Source organism: Panthera pardus, unplaced genomic scaffold, assembly GCF_024362965.1.
Source record: "Panthera pardus isolate Hobbes unplaced genomic scaffold, ASM2436296v1 HiC_scaffold_13, whole genome shotgun sequence".
NCBI lineage: Eukaryota > Metazoa > Chordata > Mammalia > Carnivora > Felidae > Panthera > Panthera pardus.
The window spans coordinates 121,335,554-121,359,267 of NW_026526688.1; the positions used below are offsets into that span (position 1 = coordinate 121,335,554).

Below are 23,714 nucleotides of genomic sequence, written 5' to 3' on the forward strand. Positions count from 1 at the left end.
CGCTCTCTTCCCTGTCAACCTTCAGTTTGCTGTCTGTATATTTAAGAGTCTCTTATGGTTTGTCTCCCCCTCTGTTTTTATCTTATTTTTCCTTCCCTTCCCCTATAATCATCTGTTAAGTTTCTAAAATTCCACATATGAGTGAAATCATGTGATATCCGTCTTTCTCTGACTGGCTTATTTCGCTTAGCATAGCACCCTCCAACTGCATCCACACTGTTGCAAATGGCAAGATTTCATTCTTTTTTATCGCCAAGTAGCATTGTATATGTATGTGTGTGTATATATATATACCCCCTCTTAATCCATTCACCAGTTGATGGACATTTGGGCTCTTCCCATAACTTGGCTACTGTTGACAGAGCGGCTATAAACATGGAGGGTCAGGAATTTCTAGCCTACCTCAGTCAGGTACTAGGTGCAGAGTCCCCAAAGAAGGAAGCATAACCCTGAGTGAGGCACGCTCACCAGGAAAGGCAGTACAGGAAAGGGGCCTTAAGCTTTAGGCCTTCTGCCAGAAGACTCTCAGCAAATGAGGGGATCAATGATTTCTTCTTGAAGGGTGATCAGGAAATAGGTCTTAGCATCTACAGTCCACCTCTTGCTTCATGATCAATTTCTTTGTAAAATCTGAAAATACTTCCTGACAAAATTCACAGGTTGCAGCGAAATCACTATGTAGAGTGAAGTGCACAGCCTTAAATAAAGGAGCTAGGAGTCCCTCACAAGAAGTTAGAGGAAAATCAGTTCAAAGAAAGAGATGATATTCATATGAAATAGAAAACAAATACATAATACAGAGGGTCACAAAGTCAAAAGTAACTGATAAAACTATTAACATTAACAGGCTGATGGAGAAAGAGAGGGAGGCACAGTTCAGTCCTGAAAATGCATAACATCATTACAGATTCTACGGACAAAATTTTTCAATTTGTATGAAATAAATTCTTAAAACAGTTTAATGTTGAATTAATCAGGTCGGTAATATAAAACTTTCTACCACAAAACTCGAGGTCCAAATTGTTTCACTGCTGAGTTCTACTGAACATTTAAGGAAGGACAATGCTAATTGTACACGAGCTCCTCCAAAGAACTGAAAAAAATGTTTGACTTCTCAGCTGATTCAACTGATGTTAAGAATTAGTATTGCCTCGGTGGCAAATCCCGACAATGTCAGTAAAAGGGAAGAGTAGTAGAGGCCAATCTTACTCATCAATACAGATAGAAAACTTTCTGGAGTATTAGCAACTCGGAAACAGCAATGTATGCAAAGAATACTATATCATGACAAAATTGGGTTTGTAGGCAAATTAAAATTTCGGTTTGACATTTAAAGTTTTTTTTTAATGTTTATTTATATTTGAGAGACAGAGAGAGACAGAGCATGGGGTGGGGGGGAGGCAGACAGCGAGGGAGACACAGAATCCGAAGGAGGCTCCAGGCTCTAAGCTGTCAGCACAGCTGACACAAACCCAAACCGGGAGATCATGACCTGAGCCGAAGTTGGACGCTTAACTGACTGAGCCACCCAGGCGCTCCTTCACATTTAAAAATCGATCAATTTAAGTTAGTTAAGTCAAATTCCCAGCAGACATATACTTCATAACTTCTAAACTAACTAAAGCAAATAAGAGAATTTTAAAAATCTTGATAAATCCAAAAAGACAGAAACTGATGGAGGGAGGGGAAAGCATGGAGAAAGAGAACACAAAATAAGATTGTGCAATTCATTTCAAATATACAGTCATCACATATACGAATGCACTAACTTGCTAGGTAAAACAGTTCGTCAGATTAGAAAAAAATCAAGACCTAGAAGTACCAGCACATTATTTAAGTATATGGAAGTAATAACAGTAAGAAGTGAAAAAAAAAATTGTCACCTGTGAGGAGCTGTATTAGGGACAAAGTAGTCGTGGACCTAGGAACTTTCTTCCACTTTAAAATATTTAACTAAGTGGTGTCTGGGTGGCTCAGTCGGTTAAGCCTTCGACTTCAGCTCAGGTCATGATCTCACAGTTCGTGGGTTCTAGCCCGATGTTGGGCTCTGTGCTAACAGCTCAGAGATCCTGCTTCAGATCCTGTGTCTCCTCTCCCTCTCTCTGCTCCTCCCTTGCTCACACTCTGTCTCTCTCTCTCTCAAAAATAAATAAACATTTAAAAAAATTAAAAACTTAGGGGCGCCTGGGTGGCTCAGTCGGTTGAGCACCGACTTCGGCTCAGGTCACGATCTCGCAGTCCATGAGTTCGAGCCCCGCATCGGGCCCCTGTGCTGACAGCTCAGAGCCTGGAGCCTGTTTCAGATTCTGTGTCTCCCTCTCTCTGACCCTCCCCCATTCATGCTCTGTCTCTCTCTGTCTCAAAAATAAATAAACGTTAAAATAAATAAATAAATAAATAAATACTAAAAAAATTAAAATTTTTTAACTAAATATTTAGGAATATCTACATGTCACTACTAATATTTATCAATATCTAGGTCTCATCCACTTCCAAATATTCCAACTATTTTCTCATTTTAAAAGTTTACTTAAAAGTTTTTTGCTTATCTGATTTTTAATGAGTCTGAGTTTTGGTTCTTCTGTATTGCCTCATAACTATGGAAACAAATTCCGTGCCAAGGAGTCTTAGAAAAAGTCAAGTCAGATTCTAGCTCCCAACAATTTCTGAAATAAAATTGCTTATAACAGACTGTTGTTTAAAAAAGTAAGTTTTCCTTATTTGCTGACAAAGATCATAGCGTCTTTGGGTGCTATGAACTCTGGTGATTTCAGAGACTCAAGCAAAAAGAAGTCAAAGATCTTATTTCAACTTCAGTGGTAATCACTGATCCTCATATTTATGTGAGTACCTGTAAATCGATTGGTGTATCTAAGTGTACTGTAAGAAACTTTCCAAGAAATAAGATAGAAAATGAGAGTCTGAGTGGAGAGGGATTCTGTATAAAATACATAAACTTACCAGTAATTTTTCCTGCATTGTGGGGGATTGGTGTTTATGTGTCAGAGGGGCCAAGTGATTTGAGGAAGAAACTTTTATATTCTCTTTATTTAAAAAAAAAGTGCAATATTTCTTTTTTTTATGTTTTTTTTTTAACATTTATTTATTTTTGAGACAGAGAGAGACAGAGCATGAATGGGGGAGGGTCAGAGAGAGAGGGAGACACAGAATCTGAAACAGGCTCCAGGCTCTGAGCAGTCAGCACAGAGCCCGACGCGGGGCTCGAACTCACATACTGCGAGATCGTGACCTGAGCCGAAGTCGGATGCTTAACCGACTGAGCCACCCAGGCGCCCCAAAAGTGCAATATTTCTATCAATAGAAAAGACATTATAGATGAAATAAGATAAATTATTTTAAACAATAATAAAGAGCGAACACTTACATAATATTTGCCACATGGCATATCCTCTGATCTAAGTGATTTTTATACAAATTCATTAAATCTTCACAACCTATGCAGGAGTTGCTAGAATTATCCTCATTTCCGAAATGAGGAAACTGAGAGGAGAGGTTAATAATTTTACGAATTCACCCAGGTGGTAAGAAGCAGAGCCAGGTTTGAACACAGGCATATGGTGGCAACATTTGTGCTCCAAACCACTGTGATGTAAAGGTAACCCAGAAACATGGAAAGCTGAGAAAGTAGAGGGAAAAGTCACCCATAACCTCTTGATTCTTATGTAACTATTGCATAATGTTACCACCTTTTCACTATTCATGATTTTGTATCATGATTACTACGGTACATAGTCTGTCCTTCGGTTTTATCAGTTAACATATTATAACAATTTTTTCCATGTTTTTGTATAATTATATTTCAGTTTATGTCTTCATATTATTCAAACCCGTGGGTGGAGTAATTCATTTAACTACTCCATTAGTGGATATTGGCTGCTCCAATATTTTTCTATTGTATATTTATATAACCCTATCCTCAGCATCTTCGTGAACACAGCTTTTACCACATTTCTAATTATTTCCTTGGCAAATATGTCCAGAAGTGGAATTATTGAGTAATCAAAAGTTAGTTTTAGGGGCACCTGAGTGGCTCAGTCGGTTGAGCATCTGACTTCAGCTCAGGTCATGATCTGACACTCTGTGAGTTCGAGCCCCTCGTCGGGCTCTGTGCTGGAGCCCGCTTCAGATTCTGTGTCTCCCCCTCTCTCTGCCCCTCCCCTGCTCATGCTCTGTCTCTCTCTGTCTCAAAAATAAATAAAAACATTAAAAATTAAAAAAAAGTTTTATAATCTACATTTTTTTCTTTAAAACACCTATAATACTTTTAATTTTCCCAAGCTTTCTGTGTTACTAGGTTGTTAGCCCTTAAAATTAGTCATATGCTAAATCCCTCCCATGCAAGAGCTTTGCTGTGAATGACCTACCAGCTCCACATCGGGCTAACAGATTAGAAGCTCCAATTTGTAACCTTATTAAAAATCACTAATCTTTCTTTTTTAATCCGGCAATAATGTTATCAAGTTTCTTTATTTGGCACGCAGGATTTTATACAGAAGAATACAATTTCTGCCAGCATAACGGAGTCCTTTTGTTTTGCCAAAGGAAGATTGAAACTGGTGATTTTCATCATTGAGGTGATTCTCTGGAGAGGTTTCCTAGCCCCAGCAGGATGAAGCAAAGCCACCATGAAACCATACCCATTTTAATTGTACTCGTTCTGCCCTAAAAGCTGACAAGTAAAGCTCCAGAGAGCTAAGCATTTGAACCACCTTTGATTTTAATGTACGGAATTACCGAATCAACACAAACTCACACAGTAGCCTTTTGGCTCTAGGCCTGGTAGTTTGTAAAATTACAGAGAAGACAATTTTGGAACTGAAGAAGAACTTAAAAATATTCACCTGTCCAACCCCTTATTTTATAGATGAAGAGCATGAGGCCCAGAAAGTTGAACATGTCTTTTTTAGACATACACAGAGAATTTAATGGCAAAGTCAGACTGGAACTGAGCGTCCTCATGCCTATTTCCTCTGTCTCTACTTTTGAGATTTGAGAATTGGTACCAAAGAACTCCAGGAAGACCTAATTCTGGAAAGAAGAAGGACCTTCATTCGTAGGAATCAGGATCGAGACTATATGATATTACCATTTTCAGTAAAGGAGAAAAGGTAGCTCAATAAACTTGTCGGCGTGTCGGTCATCACATGGCCAAGATAATACGACCATATTAATTCATTTAGGTCACAGCATTTATGATCGGGATATGGCAGTACACAGTGAGTGGTAATTGGTCTTTCTCAAATATGTAAGATAGAGCTAAGGATGAAACCAGTTTTAAGGAGTTATTATATTCCCAAAGGAATGATTCATTAATATAGGCATAGGCTGAATCGAAATTTTTAACCAGTAAAAGGCAAAACAGGTGAAGAGCTGGCAGGAAGTTTGGAGAGGCTCCACCACCACCGTAATGCGGTGCTACTGAGAGTAAGTGGTCTGTAAACCACTAACATCAGCTTCACCTGGGAGCTGGTTAGAAACACGAAATCACTGCCACCACCACCAGCACCCCTGACCTATGTGCAAATAGAGCCCAAGAATCTGTGTTTTAACAAGCTCTCCAGGTGATTCTGATGCACGTTCAAGTTTGAGAACCATTGTTCCCATAGCAACATTCTCAACCTTTTTGCACATTGAGATGGCACGGGGAACTTTTAAAAATACTAAAGCCTGAGTCCCATCCCAGATTCATATTTAATTGGTCTGGGGTGTAGCCTGGGTAATATCATGGTTGAAAGACAATACTCCCAATAATTCATTTGAAGCATTTGTGTTGGTTCCCTTTTATAAAATTATTGAAAATAAACCTCAGCCTAGCCAGCTCCCCTAAGGTTTAGAACAGGAAAATCGAGGGGCACCTGGGTAGCTCTGTCGGTTAAGCATCCAACTCTTGGTTTCAGTACAGGTCATGATCTCACGGTTTGTGGGTTTGAGCCCTCTGTCCAGCTTTGCACTGACAGCACAGAGCCTGCTTGGGATTCTCTCTCTCTCTCTCTCTCTCTCTCTCTCTCTCTGCCCCTCCCCCACTTGCTCTGCATCTCTCTTTCAAAATAAATAAAAATAAACTTAAAAAAAAAAGAACGGGTGAATCCAAAGTGAGTAAATACAATACAACCATTAGAATATAGACATAAATATAGACATGTAGCAGAACTTCCATTTTTATTCATTCTAAATGTCAATGTTTTAATATTTATTTTTGCCTGTGTATATGCTCTCTATAGCATTAATACACGTGTGTAAAATTTAGAGCTCTTACAATAAATACAGAGGATGCATTTCTCTCATTATCAGAGCTCATAATATTGAATGATGGCTTTTAAAATGGCATGTGCATGAAAATCACCTGGGAAGCTTGTTCAACTACAGATTCCTGGGGCTTCCTGCCAGAGATAAATTCAATTAGCCTGAGTTTGTGCCCTAGAATCTACACTACAAGACACAGCCCGGATGATTCTTATGTAAATACTCCATAGACCACTGTTTAAGAAACACTCATTTAGAACCCGGTCCTGTTTTAGTTACGGCAAAGATAGAGCTGTCTGGGAAGGCAGAACACCCATTCAGGACCTCCAAGGGTGGTAGGCCCTCCAGGGGATAATCACAGTCAAAGGTACAAACCTCAGCTCTGAAGAACAGCGGCACACTCCCAAGGGATTCCCTTCCCGAGGCTAACCCTGGTTACAAAGACACTGTGTCATCAGGAATATCAATCGATAGCTCTATGATGAGAAATGTAACTTTTAGTCAGACTGTCGTGAATCGTATTGTTGCCAGTACACCTGCAGAAAGCCAGTGGAATGCAAACTTATAATAATAAATTTGCTTCTTTAGCCTAGAATCAGAGCAAGGAGAAATAATTTTAACAGAAAGTTGTAATCGTTGCTGCCCTCAAAATATGATAGAAGATATACTGCCAAGAGGAGGGGAAGAATCAGACCAAATATAAATATAAATGAAATAAACACACCAAGTTAATGCTTATTTATTTATTTTGAGATAGAGAAGTCGTGCACGCACATAGGAGGAGGTGGAGGGGCAGAGAGAGAGGGAGGGAGAATTCCAAGATATGGCAAGAAAGAAAACTATTAACTAATATCTCTTATTAATAAAAATTTTAGCAAATCAAATTCAGTGCAGAGCTTGACCCAGGGGTCTATCTCCCAAACCATGAGACCGTGAGCTGAAATCAAGAGTTGGATGCTTAACCTACTGAGCCACCTAAGCACCCAAACACACCAATTTAAAGATAAAGATTGTCAAACTGTACTAAACAAAACCAACTATAGGTTTCCTACAAGAAATCCACTTACAAACAATTTAAAAGTAAAAAGATGTAATAAGATGTACATGTCAACCCTAATCAAAAGAAAGGGGGAGTGGCTATATTAATGCCTGATTATATATTTTGGACATTAACCCCTTATCCAGTACATGATTTGCAAATATTTTCTCATGTTTTATAAGTTGTCTTTTCTTTGGTCATTCCTTTCCCCGTGCAACTTTTGTAGTTTGATGTAGTCCCATATGTTGTTGTTGTTGTTATTTTAAGATTAATAACATTGGCAAATCCCTAGCCACACTTGAGACAGACAGAGACAGAGACAGAAAGTATGGCAAAAACTTAAATATCTAGAATTGAAAAGGAGATACCATAACAGAGGTTAGAGAAATTAAAAAGATAATCTGGGAATATTATAAACAACTATGCACCAATAAATTTGACAACTTAAGTGAAATAAACAAATACCTTGAAAATTACCAACTGCCAAGTCCTACTCAAAAAGAAATAGAAAATAATTTTCTACTTGCAAATCTTCCCACAAAGAAATCTCAGGACTTAGGTGGCTTCACTGGTGAATACTACCAACATTTAAGAAAGAAAAAAAAAATGCCAGTTCTACACAAATTGCTCCAGAAAATAGAGAAGAAAACACTTCACAAAACATTTCATGCAGCCATCATTGTCCTATAGCCAAAATAGACAAAGATGTGGCAAGAAGGAAAACAATATCTCTCATGAATATAGATACATAAACCCTTAAAATTTTAGCAAATCAAATTCCTGCATAATACATCCTGACAAAGAATGGTTTCAGGAATACAAGAGTGTTTAAATATACCTTAAGTAATCAAATAGTCATCATATAATGAGACTAAAAAAAGAAAAACTCATATGAACATCTCAACAGATGCAAAACAGGCACATTTCAAAATTCAATACCTGTTTATAGTAAAAACTCCAAACAAACTGGGAATAGAGGAAATCCTCCTCAACTCGATAAAAGGCATTGATATAAAACCAAAGCTAATTCCATACTTAACGGTAAAAAAAAACTAAATGCTTCTCTAAGATTGAGAACAAGGCAAGGATATCTACAATATCACTTCTATTAAACATTGTGTTAGATGTCCTAACAAGAGCATTACATCAAGAAAAAGAAATAGGGGCACCTGGGTGGCTCAGTCAGTGGAGCATCCGACTTTGGCTCAGGTCATGATCTCATGATTCGTGGGTTCGAGCCCCACATCGGGCTCTGTGCTGACCGCTCAGAGCCTGGAGCCTGCTTTGGATTCTGTGTCCCTGCGCCCCCCCCCCCCACCTCTCCCCTGCTTGTGCTCTCTCTCTGTCGTTCAAAAATGAATAAACATTAAAAAAATTTTTTTAAGAAAAAGAAATAAAAGTTATACAGATTGGAAAAGGAGATAATATAACTGTCCATGAGCAAAATTCTAAGTAATTTATGAAAACATTTCCAAGTTTAATATCTGATGCAAGGTGACATCAAGCACCTTGTAAGATGACAAGATACACAGTTAATATATAAAAATCTGGGGCGCCTGGGTGGCTCAGTCGGTTGAGCATCCGACTTCAGCTCAGGTCATGATCTCACGGTTTGTGGGTTCGAGCCCCCCGTCAGGCTCTGTGCTGACGGCTCAGAGCCTGGAGCCTGCTTCCGATTCTGTGTCTCCTTCTCTCTCTGCTCCTCCCTCGCTTGTGCTCTGTCTCTCAAAAATAAATAAATGTAAAAATAAAAAATAAAATAAAAATTCAAAAATTTATTATAGTTCTATTTCTTAGCAATGAACAACTAGAAATTAAAATTTTTAATGTATAATTTATAATAATATCAAAATTTGAAATATTAAGGATACAGCCAGCGACATACATATAAGACCGATAACTCTGAGAAATGCTGAGAGAAATTTGAGAACGCTAAAATAAATGGGAGAAATAAACCATGCTCACGAATCAGAAGTTTGTATTTTTAAGATGTCAATTCTCCAAATCCATCTGTAGCTTCCCTGCAGTCTTTGGCTAAATCCCAACAGACTTTAGCTGATATTATCAAACTGATTCTGGAATTTATATGTAAATTCAAAGGACCAAAAATAGCTAAAACAATAAGATAAAGAAGAATAAGGGTGGAGGACTTATACCACCTGATTACAAAACTTAATATAAACCTATAATTAATCGTGAGAGTTTGGTATTGACATAGAAAAAATGAACAATTTTAACATAATAAGGAATCAAGATATAAATATACACATGTATATAGTTAACTGATTTTCAAGGTAGAGGTTAGGGTAATTTGGTAGAGAATAATTCTATTTCAACAAATGATGTTGGGACACTGGATTATTGTATGCAATAAAATGAACCTGTATCTTTATCTCACACAGTATGCATATAACTCAAAATAGATTATAGATGTAAAGATAGATAAAATTTTAAAACTTCTAAAATAAGATATAGGAGAAAATCTGTGTGACCCTGAAGAAGGAATGGATTTGTTTGGTAAAGTATAAAAAAAATATGAAATATTTTTAAATGATAGCTAATATTAAATGAAATATATTTACTCTTCAAGAAACACCTTCAAGAATATAAAAAGACAAACCACAGAGTAGGAGAAAACATTTGCAAAACCTGTATCTGATAAAGAGCTTGTACTCTGAATATATGTAGAATACTTAAAAGGTGATACTAGAAAGATAGACAACCCAATTTTTAAAAAATCAAAAATGTAAACAGAAAACTCCATCCAATAAGTACATTATAGGATGCTTAGCCCCATTAGTCATTAGGGAAATGCAAATGAAAACCACAGTTACATATCACTACACACCCAAAATAACACCTAAAATTCCAAAAACTGACAATATCAAGTATGGGCAAGAATGAGCAGTCACTGACTCTCATATATCACTAGTCAGAAGGAAATATGGTGTAACTACTTTGGAAAACAGTCCGACAGTTTTATATTAAATTAAATACATATTTACTACATGACCCAGAAATCTCACTCCTGGGTATATACGCAACTCTACCCCTGCCCCCGCCCCCCACCGACACACACACTAAAAAGAAAAGAAACCCATACATCTATATCAAGACTTGTGATGAATCTTCATACTAGTTTTATTCATAACAGCCAAACACTGGAAACAACCCAAATTCATCAGATGGTGGTGGAAAAGCAAACTGTGCTGTGTGTCTATACAATCGATTACTACTCAGAACTAGAAAGAATTACTTATATAGGCAGCAGCATGGATTAATCTGAAAAGCACTTAGCATGCTAAATAAAAGACGGGAGACATAAAAGACCCTTTGATTCAATTCGTATAAACTTCTATTAAATGATAAAACTGTAGTGACAAGAAGTATATGATTGGTTGCCAGGGGCTGGGACCAGGGAAGAGTGGGACTAAGAGGCACAGAGGAATTTGTTGAGGTGATGGAAATGTTTTATACCTTGATCTGGTGGTGGTTCCACATTAGCATACATTCATCAAAACTCATCAAATGATACACATAAACTGGGTGAACTTTATCACAGGTAGATTATAGTTCAGTGCGGCTTAAGGGAAAAAAATCTTTAAAAAAAAAATAGTAGGCATGAGACCCTGGCCATTTCATGTGTTCCTTCCTTCTGGCCACAGGGATTGTTCTGTGAACCGGGCTAGCTCTCTTTCTCATAGTTATTTAACCAGTCAGATGTAAGTCCGGAGCTGCTTCTGGCCATCTTGCCATCATGATGGGGAGCTAGCCCGAGAAGGAAACCATATTCTGTGCTTTCACATTTAATCCTCATAATCACCCCCTTGTAATCAGACATAGGCATCATGACTCCACTTTGTAAATAAGAAAACTGAGGGTTGGAGTGGTTCATTTTCCCAAAGTCCCATGACTAGCAAATGGTAAAGCGGTGGCCTGGATCTATAGGATGCCAAATCCCATGCTTGTAACTATTATTCAAGAGAAAAAAACCCAACAAAGACCTAGAGCTTTAGGTTTTTCCATGTACCACTGGACAACATGACATTGTGGCAGCCAAAGACAATTGCTATATCCTCAGGATATCTAATTTAAGAGAACACTTTGAAAGCACATGACACTCTAAAATCATAGTATCTGTTTACACAAATTGCTAATGTTACTGTTCATATGTACATATTTACTAGGCTTTTAAAAATTATTTAAATTGCATCGATAAGAATAGAAGCTGAGAAAATAATTTCAATAGGAGTCAAGACAAATCAGGAAAACAGATTCTTTTGTTTTAAACAAGACTCTCATATACACAAACAAGCTCACACACACATAATCATGTGAGATGTCCTATTGGATTCCGACACGAAAAAATCGGAGAAACAAGAGCATCATTAGGTATGTTCAGGGAGAAAAGGACCACAGTATGTTATATTAAACTGGGACACCTGACTGGGTTAGTTTACTGCTATATTTTGAGCAGCATAATAATTTGAATGTCATTGTTATGCAAAGGAAAATGCTATAAGTTTAGCTGTACTGTGGCCATTATGCAAATGTGATCCTTCTGTGTCTAGCCTGGTCTGGTTTGCAAAATTAGATATGCCCCACCATGTTTCAGAAGCTCACTAAATCATTCTACAATAAACACAAACGCAGAGTAACTGAGAGAGGATAGTTAGAAAAAATCTAATGACTGAGCCTGAGAAAGCAAAGTATCCAATGTGTAACTATATTTTCTTTTAGTGGTGAAATTGAAAATTACAAGCAAAAAATACCGCTAACTTAACAGATTATAATATATGGATTTATATATGGCTGCATCTGATCTAAAGAAGCCAACCTATTACGTTCCCAAGGCAAAGAACGTTTGTTCTTTCACATTTAGCACATTAGGACTTTCTATTAGAAATTCCTCATTTCAGGGGTACCTGGGTGGTTCAGTCAGTTAAGTGCCTGACTTCGGTTCAGATCATGATCTCACGGATTGTGGTTTGAGCCCCACGCCAGGCTCTGTGCTGACAGCTCAGAGCCTGGAGCCTGCTTCCGATTGTGTCTCCCTCTCTCTCTTTCCCCTCCCCTGCTAGCACTCTGTCTCTGTCTCTCTTTCAAAAATGAATACACCCTAAAAAAATTTTTTTAAGGAATTCCTTATCTCAGATGTAAAAGAAGACGCACCTACCAAAGTCACTCAGATATATTCAATTCATTTAGGGAAAAAAAAAATCACATTTTATGCATAGTCGGGTTGTAAGAGCAGCTGCCATTTGTTGAGCGCTTGATATGTTGCAGACATTATTCTAAATGCTGTATTAACTCATGTAATCCTCACAACAACCTTTATGGGGTAAATAGTGTGCAAGGGCTCCAATTTCTCCACGTCTTCGCCAACACTTGCTATTTTCTTGGTTTCTTTTTTAATATCAATCATCTGAATGGTTGTGGAATAAGGTGTGTGTTTTAAGTTCCTGGAAGGTAATAGATTCTGTATTTTGAGTTCGTGACATATACTGTAGAGAACTGTATCTTGCTTTGAAAGTTTGCATGACCATGTCCTCCATTAAGAAAAGAGGGAATAGGCATAAGACACCATAATTTATACCAGATGGCCCCTCAGGCATGTAATCTCATGCTTTATGACCCTGTTCTTCTGGCCAACAGCTAATTAGGCCAAAGGACAGTACCTGAGCCACAGGCTGACCAGGTGTTTTGATGCAGAAATTTTCATAAAGGGCATCAAACCATATCTCCTCTCTCAGTTTCTCTCCCATAGTCCGTCTCTGTGGTTGCCTCCCTTTAGAGGATAAAACTCACAAACAGGGTCAGGTGGTCCTTAATGGAAGAAGTAGAAGGAGTTGAAACAGAGATGAAGTGTCTGAATTACGGCAGTGATGGAGCATTTGCTGTTGAAATGCCGTTTCAGCATCTGTTGAAACTTGTTGAACTGCTGTTGAAACTTGATGAACAATCAGAGCTACCTGTCTTCGCCAATGATGTTCTAGCGATTGTATGCGCTTTCTACAGATGCTCCCCATAAACACTGATCTTTGGTTCCTTAAGCATGCCTCTGTTTTTGGCAACCTGAAAATGTCTAGTATGGAGGTTTTACATAAAGAAATAGACTTACTGCAGCACTTGGGTGGCTCAGTGGTTAAGCGTCCAACTTTGGCTCAGGTCATGATGTCATGGCTCATGAGTTTGAGCCCCACGTCAGGCTCTGTGCTAATGACTCAGAGCCTGGAGTCTACTTTGGATTCTGTGTCTCCTTCCTTCTCTGCCCCTCCCCCACTCGTGCTCTGTGTCTCTGTCTCTCAAAATTGAATAAACGTTAAAAAAAAATTTTAAACAAATGCACTTACTAATTAAAACTAATATTTTTAGTTGTAGGCCATTATAAAATAAGTCATTGATTTTTAAAAATAACTTTTAAAAAGGTAAATTTAATGAGGTACTTCTGCTTTGCACAACTGTGTTCCTGTTTGCTGTTGTTGTTGTTGTTGTTTTTTAAGTTTTTTTTTAAGTTTATTTATTTATTGGGGGGGAGGGGCAAAGAGAGGGAGAGAGAGAATCCCAAGCAAGTTCTGTGTTGTCAGCACAGACCCTGATGCGGGGGGGATCAGTCCCATGAACCATGACATCATGACCTGAGCTGAAACCAAGAATCGGACGCTTAACTGACTGAGCCACCCAGGCCCCCCTGTTCGCTGTTGTGTTGATGTACGGCTCAAGATACCTCTTTTACATACATAGGAAAATCGGAAAGAAGTTATAAATACAAGATAACTGAGAAGAAAATGAGAACAGGATACTTAGCTCTGAATTAGAATTAGCAGAAAGCAAACAGAAAATTTCCAAAATGAATATATCCACAGACAACAGTTACCATATGTTGTCTCTGATTTTAAAATGTCAAGAAAAGTATTTACTTATATTGAATTCTAATCCCAACTTCTGAAATATTGTTTCCACAAGTCAAATTTTAAACTGAGGGAGAATCCAAAGGCATCCATAGTAATGAGAAAGATATAATTTGCTGTATTCATTTCTTAAATAATGTGCATACACGTTAAAAAAGAGACCCTTGCCCTTGATTCACACATGCCCCCTGCTCGCACACTTGTTGTAGCGCTTCCCGCCACCCCACCCCACCCCCAGGTTAATTCATTCCATTAAAACAAAAGAACAAATATGTCATTTAAGTGTACCTCTCTCATCTGCTAATGTAGAAACAATAACAAGGTCTGCACCCGTAGCTTTAAGTGGTGGCAAAATGAGGGGAGATCCAGAGGTCAAGCTACGTTGACATTTAAATACACAATGAAAATATTGAGCTATTGAAACGTATAGGAACAAGCCCATGGTGTAGATCAGAAATTTCAAACTACGTCTCAATTTCTAAACCTCAGCAGAGGTAAGCTATATCTTCTCCAGGGCAGTCTGTGAGCCAGGCTGACACGCAAAGCATATACCACCTTTTGATCCCCGTGGGGGATGAAACCAGACCACAGAAAAACCCCTTGGACAAACCCCTTTCCCAAGTAGGCTAAAAAGTGAAAGACGGTGAACCTTAACATGCTCGATTAGTTTAAACAATTTAAAATGGGAAGGTGGGTAGGCGTAAATATTGATATACATGTCAACTAACCAGAGCTATGATGCCATCCTGCTTTGAATGGATCTCTTCTAATTAAGGATTTGGTAGTAATATCAGCAACCATTTGCTCGTATAACAACCATTGTGCCAGCCACTTTGTCCACATTACCTGATTTAATATCTACAGCAATCCTAGCAGGTGGGAACTGTGTGCTGCGTTTTATGCATGAAGTTCAGAAATTTGGCCAAAAGCACAAAGCTAGTTAAGTGACAGAAAAGGTATCTAAAACCCACCTTGCCAGACACAAAATCCATATTTTTCCATTATATCACACTAATTTTCAGAGTAGGTACTAAGTACATAATAATAAAGAATTTAACCAATATCTATTGAATAAAACATGCCAAAATCTCCAGTCACAAAATGTTATCTGCTCTGTGAAAGATGCAATTTGTATTTTTATACTACTTTGGTTCCTGGCTCGATGTGTGCAAACAAGAATTTAAAAGGCAAATGAATTCTATCTACCACTTCTTAGCATATATTATTCTGTTTTCAGCACAGAGCGGTTTCTTTATCTCTTTGTCTTACTTTCTCTCCAGTAAACTGTGAATTCCCTTGTCTAGACCCCAGGCACTTCTTTCATAAACAGCTATAACACCAATCTACTAACACCATAGCCAAAGCTGTCTTTCACGCCTGCCACTCTCACATTGTGCTTGGATAAGAAATCCCAAAGGTTTTCCATGGCTCTACCAACTATGCCAATGGGGGCCGTTCCCTTCAGGAGCTCACTCCACCTTACCTATCTGTTCCCTCTGCTGATATAATCCAGCCGTATTATGCATTTCATATCACAGAAGGTGCAATACATCCTCTATCCCAGACAAGTTTGTTTCCTTACATCCATTGTCACCCCAAAGATTCATACAAACTGCTCCAAGTTATATTTGCAGCAAGGTTACCAAAAAGAGAGACATGCAAGGTTGGCAAAGGGCTTTTGTGCCTTTTATGAAGTCTTTTGAACAGTTCCATTTCACTGTTCACCCAAGAGAATCCCTCTTCACAATATTATTGAGTTTGGTGATCTGATTGAGGCTGAGAGGCCATTCCAAATGGATTTACCAAAACAGTTTTTCTTCTGAGGCAGACAAGTGACACTATTCTAGCAAGAGGAGTGTTCCAGTTAAAAGAGAAGCTGGCCTTTAGCTTGCCCTATACCCTCTATTATCAACATTCTTCCTTGATTTCAAGTATATACTTCAAAGAGAATCAGCTCCAGTGGAGAGCTGGGAGATGGCCCTCCTCTGATCCAGGCAATGTTCTTTTCCATTCACAGCCACTCCTCTGCCAGACTGCAGAGTTTGTTCATTTATTCTATGTGAGTGCCAACATGACAGCCAGGAAAGCCACCTCAACTACACCCAACAGTTCACCATTGGAATCACATCACAATGTGTGTTAGGATGTTTGCAGTATCTCTCACGCTCTTTTTCCTAGGATTGTAATCTGTAAAGCCACCGTAAGCCAGAACAGCCAGTGTCCATATTTGTCACTTTGTGGAAAGGACTTGCCTAAAAAAGGAAAGCAACACAAACTAAAGCCAAGAGGAGAGAACACTGCCAACATCATGTGAGCTCTTGGAATCAACCATGCCTGGTGACAGAATTATCCCTTGGACTTTCTAGTGATGCAATAAATCCCTATGCTTTTTCAGCTTAAGCAAGGTTAGTTGGAATATTTTTGTCACTTGAAAATGCATGAGCTCTAAATAAGGAACAGAGTGGAGTTAAGAGGGAAGAAGACTGCCCAAGGTGTATTTCCCTATAGGAAACAGATGGCACTCTCAAATTGGACATTTTTAGAGGATTTTTTTTAATTAAGGTCCTACTTACAAAGGTGTAGGTAGGGTGGTTCTGAACAAGAAGTGTTGTGCAGTAACTCAGAACTGGTTAGAACAGTGCTATCATTACCCATAGGCCTAAAAGGACAAGGGAAAGGACCAGTTATCAGGACATAAAAGGAAAGAGTCATATAGAAAAAAGTTAAATTACCTTGAAATAAACAGTGATGTTGAGTCAAATTTAAACTAATTTGCAATGATTTCACAAGAAAAGAGCCATGGGAATAAATGCTCGCCCTCGTTCTGATCGCCTGCCTGGGATCTCTACTGGCCATCCTCAGCTGAAAGCCAGAGAAGCCTGGGATGTAGCCCACACAAACCATTCTTCCAGGGAAGAGTTCAAAATTTAGAAGGGTGAAAGTTGATCTGTAATTTCACATGGAATATATTCAACAAAACCTACATGTTTTGCCCCTCACCATTCATTTTTTTCCTTCATCCAGTTGAAAACTACATGTTCTCATCTTGGGAGACCTATGAAATCCCATCAGCTGTTAACGTTATCATGGAGTAATAATGACTCCATCATACATGTCTTTCAAGGTCACCACTGAGTGTGATTGTTGTGTAATGTTTGTCCTTCTTCATCTGGTGCCAGCAAAGCATGGAGATCTATCCATAAATCAGGCCCATGCTTTGCCTCCACAATTAAGTAGTCATTTTGAACTCTCCATGCAATCATCAGTGTGGATGAGGAAAAGATGACAAAACAAGAGAAGCAAATACAATATGAATCTGCTCCTGAAGATTGATGAATATGCTCAGGACTGGATGTGCAGATACTATTTCAATTTTATTGTTTATGTCCAACTTTAAATTCTGTTGGTCAAATAATACTTTATATATAATGTGAAGTTCAGATTGCATAGTCATTTTATATCCCATGGTCAAATGGTTAGTGTCCATCAGAACCAGCTAGCAAGCCAGGAGTTATTTTTCAAATGGAAAATATTTGTCAGTAAAGAAGGACATGGCCTCATTCCAGAACCCTGTGCTGTGATCTTCGTACTGAATTTGCCAGAGGCTCAAAGAGCATCTCTCTCTGCCACAAATACTTCCTTTATTTATAGTGTCCCATATTATTAGGTCCAGATAGCAAAGTAACCTGCATTGCAACTTAGACCTGCCACAGAGCCCTTTCTTCCTAGAGGTCCCACTCAAAAATTGTAACCTTATGATTTGCCAATAAATGAGGGAGAGGACCATCCCCAAATATATGCATTGGCTGCAGAATCCTAACTGGTTTTAGATGCAGACCATTTTCTAAGTGGTGAGTGTCGTGTAAGGTGTAGCAGCTAGTTCAGAAAAGAGATCGCATTATGCTTACCATACAACTCATATTTTAGACCCTGAAACATAACAGATTTTAACCGCTAGAATGCATACATCTTATTAAGATATCTTGAGTGCTTTATACTTCCTACTTACCAGACCCAGCTAACAGTGTCACCATTATGTAGTATAGTAGATAAGTGAGATGTTCAGTAAAATAACAAGATGATGAAGACCCATCTAGATTATAACATAGAGTAAGAGAGTGACACAGCCCTTGGGCAAAATACTGAAGGTATACTGTAGTCTCTGCCATGTAAATGCAAACTGCTTCTGATCTCCCTCACTTATTAAAATAGAATCCCAGCACAGCTGCAAATATAATCACTACATGATTAAGTTTGCTATAGGCTACTATTATTCTCCATAATACATCTGGCTTTTGTATCAGTCAAATAGGCTAATGTTAAGTAATATATGGCAAGCGTAACCATTTTATTTCTCAAAATTTGTATAGTGATACTAATCTCTCAATATCTCCAGAAATTGAATATCACTTTTGATCTTATGGGAAGAAGGAGGGAAGGGTTGGAGGCAGTTTCAGGGATTTCTATTCAATCTTTTCTACCATAATATCTCCCCACTTCATAGGTCAAAATGTCAATATGGGTATTTTGCCTCTTCCTGAAAATTAATTCCCCTAAACTTTCTGAATGAGGAAATAATCATAGTATTTATCCCCAGACCTTCTGCTTCTGAAAACAAAAAGCTATTTGGGGTCTTGACAGATTAGCTTCAGTTCATGGACGATACCTAATAACTTCCAGAAAATCTGGGCATTTACCTTTGGCTCAATGCACAGTCACCATAATAAATGGCTTCAGATCTCCCAGGGGAGTCTTGGGAAAAGATTTACAGGATTGATAGTTCCAAATTATAATGTCTTTCTACAAAGAGACCTGGACTTCTCCTTAGTTAAGAGACTTGAGGTATTTGAACCAATTTAGATTTGAACAAATTTAGAAATTGTATAGAAGGCATGAAATCCACTTCAAAAATTTGAATTAGGTTTCTTTACTGTGGGCCAAAACTTTTTCCTCTTCTATATGTCAAACAGTCTATTAGTAGGCTGCCATATATTTTATTACTAGGGACTTCCTCATCAATTAAACATTGTCACAGATTCCTCAAATCCAAATTCCATGATTACCATTCAAGTCCTATGGCTTATTATAGCAATAGCATCCACCACTTCTTCTACAATTAATTGCTAGTAATGTCCTCTATAATTCTGCAATTCTTACTAGTCACATTAAGATCAGTGTACCCAATTGCATTGCATCATCCCCTTCATTACCTCTGATCCAAGAGGAGCCCTCATAGATCTTTCCATACTGTTATCCCTCACACCAATGCATTTCTTTTTTTATTATTATTTTTTTAATGTTTATTTTTGAAAGATAGAGAGACAAAGCATGAGCAGGGGAGGGGCATAGAGAGAGAGGGAGACACAGAATCTGAAGCAGGCTCCAGGCTCTGAGCTGTCAGCATAGAGCCCAATGAGGGGCTCGAACTCACAAACTATAAGATCATGACCTGAGATGAAGTCAGATGCTCGACCGACTGAGCCACCCAGGCACCCCTGATGCATTTCTTAATGCTTTGGTGAATGATGGGTCCTCTGGGTCCTCCCAAAGGGTAAGACAAGGCAGTGGCTAAGCACTTTTATTTATAATATATTTATTCCAATATTTCCATCTTCCTAAGCCTTTAGACTCTGTCCTCTGCAATATGCCAAGTGAGTTCTATGTATGAGTATAGAATTCAATTAAGAAACCTAGTAGACTATTAGTGCATTTCCAGGTCCTGGAGATAACATTTACATCTAACTTCCAGGTAAGTGGACCCACATAAATGACTCTGACCTGGTCCACCATATAGTTTTTTCCCTTGCTACAGAACCTTTAGAATTCCACACAATTGCATCTGCTGATACAGATTAGTCAATTCTTCTGTCCTTTTCTATATGCACTTTCCTCCTGGAGGCAGGTCTTGAGCTTCTCAAACTGTGCTATGTTGTTAAAAAAAAAAAATTCTCATTTTAGGTCTAGAAGGAATGACAAGGCCTGAGGTTGGGTTGTGAGAAAAACTAACATTAGGTTATGAGGCAACCACCTTAGGTTCAATAACTACAGAGTTTTTATGCAGAAGAGCATTACTTAGAGGAAGGGTATGAGGCAGACACTACCTCCCTAGGCAAGAAAATTTCAGGAGAATTTTGAGTGTCAAAATCCTCAGCCCAGTATGTGTTCAAATGTCCCAATCCCCTGCTTCAGGGTACAGGTCCTTTTCTACCAGTTGCCTTAGAAGAGAAACCTGGCAGGCTTCAGTATTTAACTCTGCAATCCTTCACCCCTTACAACCAGATCCTGGGCTTGTGCCTTAGCCAAATATATCCTGCAACAGTAGGAAATAAGGAATTCCTTCAAATCTTTCATAGAGGCCATCTGGTTCTCCACATGTGTTATATAAGTTTATATCTCTTATTTTCCCCCCTAATAAGTAAGCTATTAAGGGAGAGAAGAAACCAGCTCACTTGCAATCTTTATAGTCCCTATTGTTGCCACAGTGATCTCCCACTGCCATGTCCCCCATCTGCATATCATTTATGTCACCATCAGTGATAATCTGGGTAATAGAAATGCCTTTTCATTACATGGAGCGCCTATGTCCCACCTTCTCCTGGCAAGATGATTCTCCATGTGCTCTATTAATTTAAGAGAAACTCATTGTCAGAATCCCATTTTGCAGGCCTATTACCTTACAGTACCAATAAATGCTAAATATAATGGTAATTATTGTGTCACTCAGGGTCATAGCAGGATGGCATATTCAAATTAGGCAATTCAAGCCTAATTACAAAAGGACAGTTTGCTAAGATGAGACATAGAGGGAATCACAACTAACAGTGCATTATTCCAAGTTTTGTTACCATCCATGGTCCAATGATGTCAATGAAGGGAGTAATCAGAATCTAAATGTTGACAGACAAGTGTAAAAGGTCACCTCCAGAGGATCTGGTGAAAGAGCATTACAGGAAAAAGAAACAAAAAGCAGAGGACCAAGACTATAGCATGCCTGGCATTATGGAGGAAGAGCAAGCAGGCTACTATCTAGAACAGAATACAAGAGAACCTGTTAGGAAGTGAGGACAGAGGTGAGGGAGGCTGTAGGCACTCCAAAATTTGTAGGTCATTTTAAGGGCTTTGTTTTACTGTCCATATTTTCAGAAAATCCCAGAAGGTTTGAACAGAGGCGTGCCACAACCTGATTTACATTTTAGAAGGACCATGGAGGAAACTCTATGGTGTAAACAAACAGGGGGACCAGTTAGAATATTATTATAATAATTAAGATGAAAGGTGACGGTGGCCGGGACCAGTGGCACAAAGTGGTCACACAGAGGGGTCCGATTTCAGATACATTTTGAAAAGTAAATCTTATAGGAATTGCTGAGAGAGGTGAATATGGGCTGTGAGATAGGAAGGAAGAAAGAATAGCGCCAAGTTTTTGGACTGAGTACCTCAAGAATGAAGTTGCCATTCAGAGTTGGAGAAGCCTTTGGAAGTATCAGGTTTAGTGGGGGTTAACAAGAATTCTATTTTGGACATGTTAGGCTCAAGAAGATTTTAGACACCAAGTGGAGGTGTGAATCAGGCAACTGGGTATATAACCTGGAGTTCAGAGGAAAGGTCTAAGCCAGAGATATAAATATGGGAGTGTCAGCACATCGATGGTATTTGAAGCCATGATACCAGACGAGATCACCCAGGGAGTGAAAATCAATAGGGAAGAGCACCATAAATTTGAAATATGAATCAATCCCTGAGCAAATTTTATCCCAATATGATTATTCTGAGGATCTTTAAAATTGTGGAAGGTTGGAGACTACTCTGTTTCTCAACGGAATTATATAAAACCCTTATTTAAGGGTGTTAGGCATCATGACCAAGTTGACAAAGAAATACACGGATAGGAGAGAAATACGATCTCTTTGGACTTACGTTTCTTTATTCCGTCAGGTTTCACATATTTAAAATATGCCAGAAATACCTCTTTGAGTAAAGGTATCATCAAGTCACAGCCAGTGCTTACCTGTAGGTCTTTTGCAGGAAAATCTTTTGTCTGAGTTAAACCCAAAGTAGTTTCTCAATATTTTCTTCAGCAATCCCTTGGAGGCCACAGGAGGAGAGAATTCATCTGTATCCATCACAGACAGTGGCTATGCTCATAATATGTCCCCTACTAAAATCCCCAAGACCCAAAAGCAGACAGTGCATAAGAATTTATGTACAACACACCAAACCAATGCCTTCAATGGTATTGTCCCGAGGGGATCTGAACTGTGAGCCTGTTAATCTAACATTCTGATATGTATATGGAAAAGTCGCTCCTGCACAGATTGTTCCAATACATGTTTTGATAGCTGGTAATCACAATGTTCCATGCCATTCCTGTCCTGGTGCTTGCCCTAGTTTGCATTTAGGAGATAACAAGGCATGGATATTAAACGACTTGTCAAGAGTCAGACAGCAAGCCAGAAATTGGCTGTCCTGATTCTACCCCTGGATTTACCGCCTTGCCTTTTCACTGCAACAGGGGATAACTTCGAAACCACACACAAGCACCACCAAATATCAGTTTTACACACACTAATAAAACTGGGAGCAGTTTTGAAGCCAGTTTTATTTTGAACCCTTGTTCCCAGTGGCCCTTTAGCCTTAAAATTTTGAGAATTACTTTCCCAATGTTGAAAGATAATGGAGAAAGAGCACAGAAATAAACCCCAGCTGAAACTAAAAATTTTTAAAGTATATCAAGCAATATACAGCTACACAGAGTCATTTACTGGAGGGTTGTCAGGGCATACCATATGTTATTTTGTGGCCATTTAGAAATGATATAGAAATAATCATTTTTCTTTGGCCGGTCTAAGGGTTTGTAGCTCATAAGAGTACAAAGAGCACTCCACTAGGCAGCTGAGGACTTCTGGGGCCCCTTGGGTATCTGCATCACCTGAGCCAAACTCCGCTTCCCCAGTAGTATAACAAGGCTCGAATGCCTGCTCTGTCAGCCCTACGAGCATCTGTAAAGATCAGGCCAGATATTGCATGTTGAAATGTAAGCACAAAAGCAATAACAATACAAATAAAAGTATAGTAGATGATATCGGATGCTTTGTGCGAGTTACTGCTGTAAGGGCATGTCCTTCATTCCTCCCGGCAGCCTCATGTTGCATGCAAGTATTATTTTACTTGCATTGATCTATTTCCTACCTAACATGCGAGGGTGCTGGGAATGAATGACTCTTGATGCTGCTCTTACTTGGCCGTCAAAACTGCATCGTGACCATATTTCTCAGTCATCTAGACACCGTTCAGTGATGAGCCAGTTCTAAAGGGGCCAGGGAGTGCATCAGCAGCCTCTAACCTACAAGTTGGTTGTGACTGAGGCAGACTCAGAACTGCACACAGGAGTTAAAGCTTATTGGTCACAGTGTGGTTAAGCTAGAAGCAGCTGGTATAGTGAGTTAGTCAGAAAATCAGTTTCAAAGCTGTGTTTGTATAGCAATCATGCCACATTTGTG

At 38.7% G+C, this 23,714-nt stretch overlaps 1 long non-coding RNA gene across 1 annotated transcript in view; it reads right to left on the reverse strand.

Moving 5' to 3' along the window:
* Positions 1 to 19,489, reverse strand: part of LOC109247330 (uncharacterized) — a 44,688-nt gene extending 25,199 nt beyond the window's left edge. The window contains exon 1 of the long non-coding RNA XR_002071697.2: positions 15,698 to 19,489. This is a non-coding gene — a long non-coding RNA (uncharacterized LOC109247330). The remainder of the gene's footprint in view (positions 1 to 15,697) is intronic.
* Between the last annotated feature and the right edge of the window lie 4,225 nt (positions 19,490 to 23,714).